Source organism: Pseudorca crassidens, chromosome 1 (assembly GCF_039906515.1).
Source record: "Pseudorca crassidens isolate mPseCra1 chromosome 1, mPseCra1.hap1, whole genome shotgun sequence".
NCBI classification, from domain to species: domain Eukaryota; kingdom Metazoa; phylum Chordata; class Mammalia; order Artiodactyla; family Delphinidae; genus Pseudorca; species Pseudorca crassidens.
This window is the reverse complement of record NC_090296.1, coordinates 85,419,587-85,433,604: the sequence shown is the minus strand read 5'-3', so window position 1 is coordinate 85,433,604 and position 14,018 is coordinate 85,419,587. Positions and strand designations below refer to the sequence as shown.

The window sequence follows — 14,018 nt, the reverse complement described above, 5'->3', positions numbered from 1 at the left end:
GAGGGGTAGAAAAGAGGATTCTAGGCAAATAAAGGGCTATACACATGCAGAACATGTTGGGCATGACAGGAATGATAAAGAGGAAAGAGGATAAAGAGAGAAAGGTAGGGTAGAGTTCAACAATGATAGGTCTGGTATGCTAAACTATGAAATTTGGAGTTTATGCCCCCAGGTAACGTAGAGAAGGTAGAAATCTTCAAGTAGGACAGACACAAAAACCTGAAGAATCAGTTTATGTAGCAGGAAGAGCCTAAGGTACATTACAACCATCTCAAAGGCTTTATTTAATAAAACACCATATAGACACAGTAAATACTGTGCTGATGCAGATACAAAAGAAATCTAAGTGTGACTTATTCCTCTGTCCATGCTTTCAGCTTAGTCTCAGGGCTCAGTCACTGGCCCTCTTCTCACCAGAGCCAGGTTTTTAAACACCATCTATGTATTGATGACATCCCAAATGTATATTCACAGCCATGACTTTGACTCCGGGCTCTAGACTGAACAATCAACTATCTATTCCTGGATAACCAGTGAGCATCTCAAATTCAACGTATCCAACTAAACTGTTCATTTTAAACCCCAAACTAGCTCCTTCCAGTTTTCCATCTCTCTAACTGGCACTAGTTGCTCTAGCTAAAAACCTTGCAATAATCTTTGATCCCTCTTTTTCTTTCACCTCTCACAACTAATCTATCAGCAAATTCTATTGGTTCTACCTTCCACATATACCCTGAATCCAACCCCTTCTCACTGTCCCCATCACTGCCTCCCTGACCCAAAGCCACCATACTTCATCATACCATTCCAATGGCTTCCTGAATGGTCTCCTGCTGCCCCTCTTTCCTCTACAGTAGTCAAAGTAATCTTTTTAAAACATAAATTGTATTGTATAATTTTTCTTCCTAAAACTGTCCAATGGATCCCACCACACTTAGAATAAAATACAAAGCCCTTCTGGTCTACAAGGCTCTATACCATCTGAGACCCACCAGCTTCCCAGTGTCATTTCCTGCTACCCTACCCTACCACTGCCACCACCACCAATTAACACTGCAGCAGTCTCCAAACTCCAGCACACTAGCCTTCCTGCACTTCCTTGAAAAATCCCAAACTGATTCTTGCCCCAGAATCTTTGCATTAGTATTCCCGCTGCTTGAAATGCTCCACATGTTAGCATGGCTTGCTCCTTATCATTCAGGTCTCTTTATCCTCAAATGTTACCTCAGAAAATCCTTACCTCGTGACCTATGTAAAAGAACCACCAAGCCTACCACCACCACTCTCTATCCAATAGTACTATTTTATTCACAGCACTTTGACAATATCTGAAATCATATTATTTATTACTTTATTGTCTATCTACTAGACTACAAATTCCCATTATAAATAAGACATTGCCTTATTCACTGCTCAATCCCTACACCTGGTATAATATACAGTAGGGCTCATTAATTATTTGTTGTTGAATGAAAGAATTTACCTAATAGGCCTTACCTATCTTATTTATATTTTCATCCTGTTATGCATAATTCATGGTTGCCAGGCTGTTCTTCCTAAAACAGTTTAAAGACTGTTAAAACAAGCTATACTGTACTAATGCCTTTAATTCCTTTCTATAATTAGCCCTTCCAGCAATTTGGCCAGTTATTTTTTCTTTAACTGTAACTTCTATTATTGTCTTTCTATATTATTAGCTTATCAATGTACTGTTTACTATAAATGCTATTGATAAAGATGGACAGACATGCCCAGAGTATTATAACAAATACTTTTTGTTATACCAAAAACAAGTAACAGATTATTTTTAAAAATAGAAATTACAGAAAAGCAAACATTTAAAAACCAAATTCACAGGCAGGTGATCAAGTTCAACATCAAGAGTGACAAGTCATGTTGATAGTACGTACTCTAACCCCAGTCTAATAATGAAAAAAACATCAAATCCCAACTCAGGGACATCTGACCAGTACTCCTCAAAATTATCAAGGTCATCAAAAACAAAAGTCAAACTATCATAGCCAAGAGGATCCTAAGAGAGCTAAAAGTATTGTGGTTGTGTAACGGAAGGTTCTGAGAGGCAAGAGCTTCATATGAACTCTCTGGAGATGCCTTGGAAGATCAGGCAGCCAGCTTTGTTTGCGAAGTTATGGCCATCTGGGTCACACATGCCTTATATTTGTTTTTACTTTTTCCCTACCTCACTTCCTTTTTCCCCTGACACCTTCTTCCCTGTAATATCACCAACAAAGCATTAGTACATTTAAAAAAAAGTATGGTGGTATCCTAGATGGGATTCTAGAATAGAAAAAGGGTATTAGATAAAAACTAAAGAAATCTGATTAAATTATTACTTTAGTTCATAATCATGTATCTTGCTTCATTAATTACAACGCATATACCATACTAACATAACATGTTAATAATAGGGAAAACTAGGTGCTGGGTATTTGGAAACTCTCTATACTGTCTCTGCAATTTTTCTATAAACCTAAAACTGTTCCAAAAAATAACAAGTTTTTTTTATTAAATTCATCCAAAAATCCTACCATTCAAGTAAAATCACCGTTAATGTTTGATATATATCATTTTAGATTTCTATGTAAACAGACACATAGAGGTATATTGCTACAAAAATGTGATCACACTGCACATCATTTTATAACCTGCTTTTTACACTTAACAATATATATAATGTGCTTTCCAAGTCATTACTAGAAATCGCTATCATGTCTACTATCTACAGAGTATGACCCTCTATGAAGGCATCTTATTTATTTAACCAACCCCCCATTATTTAACACTTAAGTTTTTCCAGTTTTTTGCTACTATAAAAAAATACTACAGGGACTTCCCTGGTGGTCCAGTGGTTAAGACTCCACGCTCCCAATGCAGGGGGCATTGATCCATCCCTGGTCAGGGAACTAAGATCCCGTATGCCACACGGCACAGCCAAAAAAAAAGAAGACAACTCTTAATGAACATTTTTGCAAACTTACCAATTAGTGCCTTAATAAAGAAGAGGAGCAGCTGAGTGAAAGGACATATAGGTTATTAATGCTTTCAATAAATATAGTCAAAATGTTCTCCAGAAAGGATGTTCAAATGTAAATACCCACCAACAGCAGTGTATGAATATGCCAATTTCCCCACTCCTATGCCAATACTAGATATTAATATTTTAACACATGTATGCTAATCTGCTGGGGGGGTGTTGTTTTGTGTTATTTGCTTATAAGTGGAAAAGAATGTATTTTTATCTTTATTAGTTATTTTTATTTCTCTATGCGTGTGATCTACCTATTCAGGTCTTTTGACAATCTATTAGATACTCATGTCATTAATCTTCTGGGTCCAACACGTGGTGCAAATTTTTTTCCCACATTTTGCCTGGCTTTACTTATCATTGGATCCCCTACACCTGAAAAACTGCATGTCACATCGTACACACTCAATAAATATGTCAAATGAATACTAAATGAGTAAATCTGTCTTTTAACTTGATGGTGTTGTTGCCAACTACGGGTTGTTTTACGTAATAATTCTATCAATCTGCCTTTGCAATCATGCTTAGAACAGCTCATCCTATGCCAAGATTAGAAAACTGTTCACCCATTTTTGTTTTGAAAGCATAATTTTGACTTCATATTTTATATTTAATTCACCCAGATTTTAGTTTATTTACATTTTAAGGTAGGATTCCATTTTATTTTTTTCAAATGATTAGCCAATTATTCCAACACAATTTCAAAATTCTTTCTCAACATGAAATGCCACCTGTATAATACTAAATAGTCTTATATATTTCTAGATTTATTATTCTGTCCCACTGCTCTGTCTATTCCAGAGTTACCACTTATTGTATTATCATAGCTTTATTTGTATATTCACTAGTACAAGTCCCCCCCTTTAACTTTCATCTTTCAAAAATTTTCGTACTTTATAAGTTCATTCTTCCAAATGAAATTTAGAATCATTATGTCAAGTTTTCAAAAGGAATACTGGTTGGAATTATGTAAATTATCAGTCATATGACCTTGTACAAGTTACTTAATCTCTCTGTTGCTGTTTCCTTCACTGGTAAAATGGAGATAATAGTAATTAACACAGGTTTGTTACAAGAAGTAAATCAATTAAGACATATAAAGTACTACACTAGAAAGATGTTAACTATTATTATAATAGTTCAAAAGTGACAACTATTATTATGATTGCTCAATAAATGTTTTCCAGATTGTACTCCCACAAAATTCAAAGGCTCTTTAAGATACGTCAAAGGGTACTATAAAGCATAAGCAATGATATGAAAAATACATAATTTATGCCTGCTTCATTTCACTAAGGCCTTGACCCTTGGTAAAATGAAGAGGTGAAACTGGAAGCTGAGAACTATGAAAAACACCAAAGGCTGGTAGCAGGAAGCCTCAAAAAATTGGCCCGCCAAGTTCATAAGACTTCTTTCTAGTTAGCGTTATGGAGCATAGGCATGTGCCCTCTAACTCCTTTTATTTCCCCATCTCCACAGTTATGACAATACTACTTATCTCTTGATTTCTTTCCAGGAAAACACACAGGGACTAGACGTCTAAAAGACAGAATACTTTTCAAATGAGATAGTGGGCAGGTGCAGAGTATAAATCCTACTGCTAAATATGGACAGACATGCCCAGAATATTATAACAAGTTACCTAAATCAAGTTTCCTGTAATGATGGAGGAAGGGGGATTGTTGTGGGTTTGCTCCTGTGGGAAGGCCGCCTTGTCTCATGATTATTAATGACCTGTTCGTTTTTAATTATTTTGCTATCAGCATGACACTGGGATGAGGTACAGGTCATACACCTTTTAAGGGCCTTAAAAAAAAAAAAAAAAAACTCCTATACAGAGCTAAAATACGAGAAAATAGAGGCCAAGAGTGGCAACATGACTTGCTAACTGCAAAGGTAGCCAAAGGCCTACACCCGAGGTCTCCTCATTCCCAGAACCCTACTCATTCCACCACATCACACAGCTTCTCACCAACGCTTGCCACGCTTCGAGGTGGGAGGAGTAAAAGCAGCCAGTCCGGCCAAAGCAAAGGCGCTGGAAAACCAAGGAACGGCGCAGCCGAGAGCACATGACTGGCCACGCCTCTCCCCTCCCACCCTCCCCCCTCCCCCTCCCCCCTTCCACCCTCCCCCCTTCCCCGCGCCAGCAGCACGCGCTGCCAACCTCGTCATGTGACCTTCACGCGGCCCCAGCGCTCCCCCTGCTAGGCGACTCTTTCCAGCAGCCATTTTGCCGAGAACTTGTCGTCCGTGCTCACAGTGGAGCAGGACGCCACGAAAACCCGCGGCCTGACTTTACAGGCCGCACACGCGCTTCGAAAGAGTACTGGGACCTGCAGGGCAGAGCCGAACCTCACTGAACACGTCGCACCCCGGGGCGCCGGGGAAAGCTGTGGGTGCGCCTCGGAGTGCGATTGGCTGTGGCGTCCACGTGACGCCATCGCCCCCCCACCCTCTCCTTCCCCCCCACCCACAAAAACAACCAGACAGACTCTTAACACCTCGCGCCAAGTACGCGCCGCTGGGCGCGTGGGGACAGACGGGGCGCGTGGCAACCAGGGCGCCTGCGCGTACCTGCCAGAGCCGACCGGAGCGAGCCCACGCGCCGCTCCGCTCACGGGTCCGGGAATCCTCGCGCTGCTGGACCACCCGGCTAGTCATTGGCGGCCAGGTTTGGTCATGTGATCGGCTCAGGCCCGCCCCTAACCACTAATCACCTGGCACCGTGCTCGAAGCGGCGCCGAAAGTCGTTCGCACGCGGAAAGGGAGGGTAGTTAAGAGGACCTCCTTTTCAGCCGTTATGGGATTACGTTCCTAAAGGGGAAAGGAGGAAGCGGGGTCTCAAAACTAAGTAAGCTCACACCTACCGCTTTAACTTCGCGTGCCCCTCTAGGAGCCGGGAACCATCGCCCTTGGGCGCTCCCCGATGCACGCCGGGATATTTCTGGCGCCCCTCAGTGTGTTGCAGAGCATGCCGGGAGAGGCACCTCTCCCGATTTCCTGGCTCTCACCTCCCTGGTGTTCCTTTCTTGTCCCGTTGAAAGCCCTGTCCTACGGCTGGGATGGAGGCGGTTCCGGTAATTATGGGAGTGTGACTGGGTGTAACAGGCACTTTTGAGTCCCCCCTTCCCCCACTCCTTTGATCTGTGTGGTTTTAGGGAAACCGCTTAACTTTTCTTCAAGGAGCATGCATTTAGTAAGTGCCTGCTGAGTGCCTTTTTGAATATTGCAAAAAAAAAGGGGGGGGGGGGTCTTTGCCTACAAGCAAACTATCAGAAGTTCGTGGTGGGAAGGGGAAGAATGCTAATTTAAATACAACGTACTACAAACCCTACTTGCAAGTAGAAATAATGCTTTAGAATTTGTTTGGGGATAGAAGACCAGACCTTTCTTGGTAAACATACTGCTATTGTTGGGGAAAGTGGAGGTGAGAAGAGGAGGAGGCGTTTTAAAGCGACAGGAGTTGTAGCCCTACTACATTTCTGGTTCAACATAATCTAGCTATGATGTGTTGGAACCAAGAAAAACATCATCTACTAACGCTGAGAAAAGGTGGTCTTGCATTAGAATGAGTTAATTTTGTAACGTATTCACAAAACCGACGTCCAGGACAAAAACCTGATATTCTACTCCCAATTAAAACTATGTGTTCTGCTCTAACTCCATTCGTCAGCTTTGCTGATTTCAAAACTTTGTTTTTTCTGTTAACAAAGGGATGATTAAACTGGGGGAATTTGACTAGCGCTGGTCAGACTCACAAGAATGCTGATTTATAAGCTAGAAATTAAATGTGTTAATTTATAATGTGGTTATCAAGCCAAAATACATCGTTCTGGGCACCCTTTTCTGGTTTCAAGGCACTTGGTAAGCCTAATTACTTATCAGAAAATTATTTTCTGACCATAAAATCAAAAGAAAGGGAATTAGACAATCACGTATAATAAAATCATTAAATTAGAAGACTATGTTAAACTTGAAGTTTATCAAACAGTGCAATATACTTTATTACATTTAATCCTAACAACAACCCTGAGAAAAAAGTACTATACTAATATAACTATCTTCTGAGACAATCTTTAGTGGGAAACCAGAAACGTGTTTTGATGTTCTCCAGGCAATTGTGATGCACAACTAGGTTGGGGTCTATTGGCTATAGTGGAAAGAGCCTTGGCCTTGAAATAAGACCCATACGGGTGAACTTGCAATTCTCCACTTTCTGTACTTTGACCTTGAACAGGTTTTTTAACATTTTAATCCTCAGTTCCTTTAACTTCAGTTTGGGGCCAACAAACCTAGCTTTTGGATTTTCATAATGATTCCAAGATAAAAATACTTAGAACACCTGTCACAGTCCCTGGTGAATAGGAGGCACTATATAGATGTGAGTACTAGTTAGTGGTAAAGGTTGTATTTTAACCAGCATCCTGTATTCTGTCCAATACAACATATTCTTGAATCCTTTTTTCTCCACTAGTCTGTTTCTCCCCTAGACAGTGCTAGAGGCACACTAACAGATTGTTACACTGCAGATCTTTTTTAGATTCCTTCGTTTCTGTTGCCCATCTTTTGGTACATATTGTTACATTATCTCTCACCTTCATTTCAAGGGTTTTTTTTCATCTTAACATGTCATGTTAAAATGCTGAACTGTAGACATTATTGAAGTAAAATAATGATAATACAGAGATGCTTAGAGGGTGGAGGGGGCATGGGTGCCTGCGCTTGAAGAAGGTTAAAAATTGTTTACATTTAAATACCTCAGAGTTGGACTTCCCTGGTGGTGCAGTGGTTAAGAATCCGCCTGCCAATGCAGGGGACGTGGGTTCGATCCCTGTTCCAGGAAGATCCCACATGTCGCGGAGCAACTAAGCCCGTGTGCCACAAGTACTGAGCCTGTGCTCTAGAGCCCGCGAGCCACAACTACTGAGCCCACATGCTGCAACTACTGAAGCCTGCGCACCTAGAGCCTATGCTCCATAGCAAGAGAACCCACTGCAATGAGAAGCCGGTACCACAACAAAGAGTAGCCCCTGCTCGCCACAACTAGAGAAAGCCTATGCACAGCAATGAAGACCCGACACAGCCAAAAATAAATAAATAAATTTGAAAAAGAAGAAAAAAAAGATTTGAAAAAAAAAAAAAACTCACCCTCCCTTCACTTACGTAACACAATGTTTTAGACTCTCCCTTCCCAGTCTCCTCTCCTGCCCTTATCCATTCCTAGCAAAGGGAGGTTTACCCAGAGCAGAGCTTCCGGTAGACATCTGAAATTCAGTATTTCAAAAGTCAAACTAATTGTCTCTTCACACCAGCTACTACTGTATTCCCTTAAATAGGCAATGACACCACCATTCCAATAAGACTCCCAGTGTAGGAAACCTCCCTATCCTCCTTGGTCCTTCTCATCTATTTCCCACTTTTTTAGTCATAAAATTACATTGCTTCAAACACCTTAACATTTTTTTGAGGTCACCCTCTACTTTCCATTTCTTCAACCACTGCATTAGTTCGACCCTTATCTCTAAGAGATCCTACAAATACAAGCATATGAATATTTCATTATGATGATAATAGCCTGTTAAATTTGATTTCAGAATACAAAACTTGTCATCTATATTGTTTTACAATAGACTAGTTCATAATGCCCTACACAGGGCTTCCCTGGTGGCGCGGTGGTTAAGAATCCACCTGCCAGTGCAGGGGACACGGGTACGAGCCCTGGTCCGGGAAGATCCCAAATGCTGTGGAGCAACTAAGCCCATGCGCCACAACTACTGAGCCTGTGCTCTAGAGCCCGCAAGCCACAACTACTGAAGCCCGCACTCTAGAGCCCGTCAGCCACAACTACTGAGCCTGCGCTCTAGAGCCCGCCAGCCACAACTACTGAGCCTGCGCTCTAGAGCCTGCCAGCCACAACTACTGAAGCCCGCGCGCCTAGAGCCCGTGCTCCACAACAAGAGAAGCCACCACAATGAGAAGCCCGCGCACCACAATGAAGAGTAGCCCCCGCTCACCGCAATTAGAGAAAGCCCACGCACAGCAGTGAAGACCCAACGCGGCCAAAAAAATAAATAAATAATAAAATAAATCTATAATGTCCTACACAGTGAATGCTCTTAGTAAGGATGAGTGAAATAATTTTTTAATATATCTATTTACTAGAAGTTTTGAAGAGATATTTTACTGAGTGCCAAAAAGTATTAGTAGTGATCTTGGAAGTAGTTGTTCACACTTACACGCTATTCTGAAATATTTCTGGTTCTCCCAACTTCCAGGAACATGATATCAATATAATTGCTCTTCCTTGCTCCTATAAACTTAGGAATGACTACATGACTTTCTTTGGCAATGAAATGTGAGTGGAAGTGACATGTATCACTTCTCAGAAGAAGCTTTAAATGCCAGCATGCAATTCAGCCATTTCCTCTTTCCTTCTGCCACAGCTACTAGCAGTGTTCCAACTGGTGGTCACTCTGTCAGCCTTGGTCCCATAATAGGGATGACAAGAGCAGAGACCCCTAACCAAGTAGCAGTGAATATGTAGCATGAGCAAAACATAACTTATGTAGATTTCAGACACTGAGATTTGGGATCATCAGTTACCACACATAATATAGCCACACTGGATCATACAGAAATGGAGGAAATTACTACAGGTGACCAAATTCCATTTCGACTTCAATTGCCAATGTCCACCATGTGATACAAATTTAGAAACAGAGTAGAAGACTCTAGCAGCATGAGGGGACAACTGCCTGAGGGTGATGTAAAAGAAGAGCCTGAAGAAAGAACATTCATTAGAACCTTGCTTTTCATCTCCCCTCACTATATGATCCATTCTTCATAGACCAGCCAAAGCGATCTTTTAAAAATATTAGTGAGATATTATGATCCTCTGCTTGGAACCGACCAATGTTTCATATTGCACTTAAGGTAAAATCCACATTCTTTACATCGGCCTATGAACCCTAACAGATCTGGCCGTTGCCTACTTATGATTTTGTGGTTTTATGATAATAATGATCTCTTGATCATTATTATCACACCCACTTTATGTCCTTCAAGATGATTGTGCCTTCAGCCTGGGATGAAATCCATGTGGATGGATCCTTCTGAATGGTTCTCATCAGCTCTAATGTCACGCTCTAAAAGAAAGGTCTTAACTGACTACCTTATCTAAAGTAGACTCCCTCCATCTACCAGTCACATGTATTTTATCACCCTGTTTTATTTTCTTTATGGAGCTTCTCATTACCTTACTTATTTGATTTATTGTTTCCCTCCTGCCTCTACCCAAGAGAATGTAAACTTCATAAGAGTAGAGCCCTTCTCTCTATTCTCAATGTCTGGAACAGTATCTGGCACATAAAAGACAGGGAGAATGTATTTGCAAACTGTATATCTTTTAGTATCCAGAATATATAAAGAACTCCTACAACTCAACAACAACAAAACAAAACAAAACAAAAAAAACCTCAATTTAAAAATAGGTAAAAGATTTGAATAAATACTTCTCCAAAGATGTACAGATGACCAATTAGCACATGAAAATATGCTCACCATCACTAATCTTTAGAGAACTGCAAGTTAAAACCACAATGAGAGGGACTTCCCTGGTGGTGCAGTGGTTGAGACTCTGCTCTCCCAATGCAGGGGGCCTGGGTTCAATCCCTGGCTGGGGAACTAGATCCCACATACATGCCGCAAATAAGGAGCCTGCGAGCTGTAACTAGAAGAAGGCTGCCTGATGCAACTGAGACCCAGTGCAACCAAATAAATTAAATAAATAAATTAATTAAAACCCACAATGAGATACCACTTCACACCTCTTACAACAACTACTACTTAAAAAAAAAAAAAGAAAATAACAAGTGTTGGCAAGGATGTGGAAAAATTGGAACTTTTGTGTTGTTGGTGGTTTTAAATGGTGCAGCCACTATAGAAATTAGTATGGCAGTCCCTAAAATAACTAAAAATATATTAGCCTGTAATCCAGCAATTCAAAAGAATTGAAAGTAGGGTCTTGAAGAGATATTTGTACACCCATGTTCATAGCAGCACTATTTAGAATAGCCAAGAGGTCGAAACAACCCAAGTGCCCGTGGACAGATGAATGGATGAGCAAAATGTGATATATACATACAGTGGAATATTATTCAGCCTTAAAAAATGATGGAAAATCTGACACATGCTACAACATAGATGAATGTTGAGGATATTATGCTACATGAAAAAAAGCCAGTCACAAAAAGCCAGATACTTTATGTTTCCACTTATATGAGGTATCTAGAGTAGTCAAATTCATAGAGACAGAAGGTAGAATGGCAGTTTCCAGGGGTTGGAGGGAAGGGGAGATGGGAAATTGTTTAAAGGGTATAGTGTTACAGTTTTGCAAGATGCAAAGAATTCTGGAGCTTGCACAATAATATGAATGTGCTTAACACTACTGAACTGTACACTTAAAAATGGTTAAGATTGGGACTTCCCTGGTGGTGCAGTGGTTAAGAATCAACCTGGCAATGCAGGGGACATGGGTTCGAGCCCTGGTCCGGGAAGATCTCACGTGCCACGGAGCAACTAAGCCCATGCGCCACAACTACTGAGCCTGCACTCTAGAACCCACAAGCCACAACTACTGAGCCCGCGTGAAGCCCTTGCGCCTAGAGCCCATGCTCCGCAACAAGAGAAGCCACCACAATGAGAAGCCCACGCACCGCAACGAAGAGTAGCCCCCACTCGCTGCAACTAGAGAAAGCCCACACGCAGCAGCCAAGACCCAACGATTAAAAAAAAAAAGGTTAAGATTGTAAATTTTATGTTATATATATATTACTACAATTTTTTTTAAAAGACAGCAGATAACTGTTGACTGAATGAAATAATGAATGAATACATAAGTTAAGACTAACATTTCTGATACTTATTTACCATTTCAACTTTATTGGACTTGGCTACTTCTAACAGTTACTAGTATAGAGTATTTTTGTGAGAGAGAGAGAAACAGATAGAGAGACAGTTCTCCACACCGCTCTCACATTTATCTTTTTGGAAGCACAGATCTCATCATACAATGCTTCCACTTAAAAACTATTGATAAAGTCCAACTTATCAAACTTTTTTTTATGGTTAACACTATTGTATCTTGTCCAAATGCCCTTGCCCACCCCAATTTATTAAGATTGTCTTCTGTGTTTTGGGAAGAAGTTTTACAGTTTTAGCTTTTACATTTTAGTCTAATATCTACCTCAAATTAATACCAGTGTATGGGGACTTCCCTAGTGGTCCAGTGGCTAAGACGCCACGCTCCCAATGCATGGGGCCGGGATTCAGTCCAGGCGAATAGTCCTAAGGACTTACAATAGTCAAAACAATTTTGAAAAAGATATAGTTGAAGGACTTATGCTTATCAGGGAACTAGATCCCACATGCTGCAACTAAAAGTTCGCATGCCACAACTAAAGAATCCACGTGTGGCAACAAAGATCCCGCACGCAGCAATGAAGATCCTGCATGCCGCAACTAAGACCCGGTGCAGCCAAATAAATAAATATATAAAAGTTAAAAAAAAAAAACAACAGTGTATGGTGTGAGGTAGGGGTTGAGGTTCACTTTTATCCATAAGGATATTAAATTTATCCAACACTATTTGTTAAAGACTATTTTTTCTCCTTCAAATTACCTTGGCACCTACATTAGTTATCTATCACTGTATAACAAATTACCCCCAAACTTCGCAACTTAGCTGCTTTTGTGGGGGTTTTTTTGGCTGTGCAGCTTTATTATTTTTTTAAACATCTTTATTGGAGTATAATTGCTTTACAATGATGTGTTAGTTTCTGCTTTATAACAAAATGAATCAGCTACAAATATACATATATCCCCATACCTCCTCCCTCTTGCATCTTCCTCCCATCCTCCCTATCCCACCCCTCTAGGAGGTCACAAAGCACCAAGCTGATCTCCCTGTGCTATGCGGCTGCTTCCCACTAGCTATCTATTTTACGTTTGGTAGTGTATGTATGTCCATGCCACTTTCTCACTTCATCCCAGCTTCCCCTTCCCCTTCCCCATGTCCTCAAGTCCATTCTCTATGTCTGTGTATTTATTCCTGTCCTGCCCCTAGGTTCTTCAGAAACATTTTTTTTTTTTAGATTCCATACATATGTGTTAGCATATGGTATTTGTTTTTCTCTTTCTGACTTACTTCACTCTGTATGACAGTCTCTAGGTCCAACCACCTCACTACAAATAACTCAATTTCTTTTTATGGCTGCATAATATTCCATTGTATATATGTACCACATCTTCTTTATCCATTCATCTGGACACACCTAAGTGTTGATGGACACTTAGGCGGCTTCCATGTCCTGGCTATTGTACATAGAGCTGCAATGAACATTGTGGTACATGACTATTTTTGAATTATGGTTTTCTTAGGGTATATGCCCAGTAGTGGGATTGCTGGGTCGCATGGTAGTTCTATTTTTAGTTTCTTAAGGAACCTCCATGCTGTTCTCCATAGTGGCTGTATCAGTTTACATTCCCACCAACAGTGCAAGAGGGTTCCCTTTTCTCCACACCCTCTCCAGCATGCTGCAGCTTTAAACTGCAATATTTATTACCTCATAGTTTCTGTGGTTAAGGAACTTGGGCACATTTTATATGGATGCCCTGGAATAAGATTTCTCATGAGTTTGCAGTCATGCTGTTGGCCAGGGCTTCAGTCTCATCCAAAGGCTTGATTTGAGGGGAGGGGAGTCTGCTTCCAAGCTCGCTCATGTGGTTCTTGGCTGACCTTGGCCCCTTGACACATGGGCCTCTCCACAGGGCTGCCTTACAACATGACAACTTGCTCTTTACCAATAGCAAGCCATCCAAGAATGAGTGCCCCCAAGATGTAAGCCATAGTATTTTTTTTTTTTTTTTTTTTTTTTTTGCGGTACGCGGGCCTCTCACTGTTGTGGCCTCTCCC

At 40.9% G+C, this 14,018-nt stretch overlaps 1 protein-coding gene across 3 annotated transcripts in view; it reads right to left on the bottom strand.

The window, feature by feature from the left end:
* Window positions 1-6,107, bottom strand: part of MGA (MAX dimerization protein MGA) — a 157,644-nt gene extending 151,537 nt beyond the window's left edge. The window contains exon 1 of one of the 3 annotated variants that reach the window (XM_067743907.1): window positions 5,914-6,107. The gene's annotated coding sequence lies outside the window, so the exon portion shown is untranslated. Of the gene's footprint in view, window positions 1-5,210; window positions 5,464-5,620; window positions 5,718-5,913 lie in introns of those variants that run through there. The other 2 variants (XM_067743917.1, XM_067743950.1) reach the window with 2 other exon arrangements.
* Window positions 6,108-14,018: the final 7,911 nt, after the last annotated feature.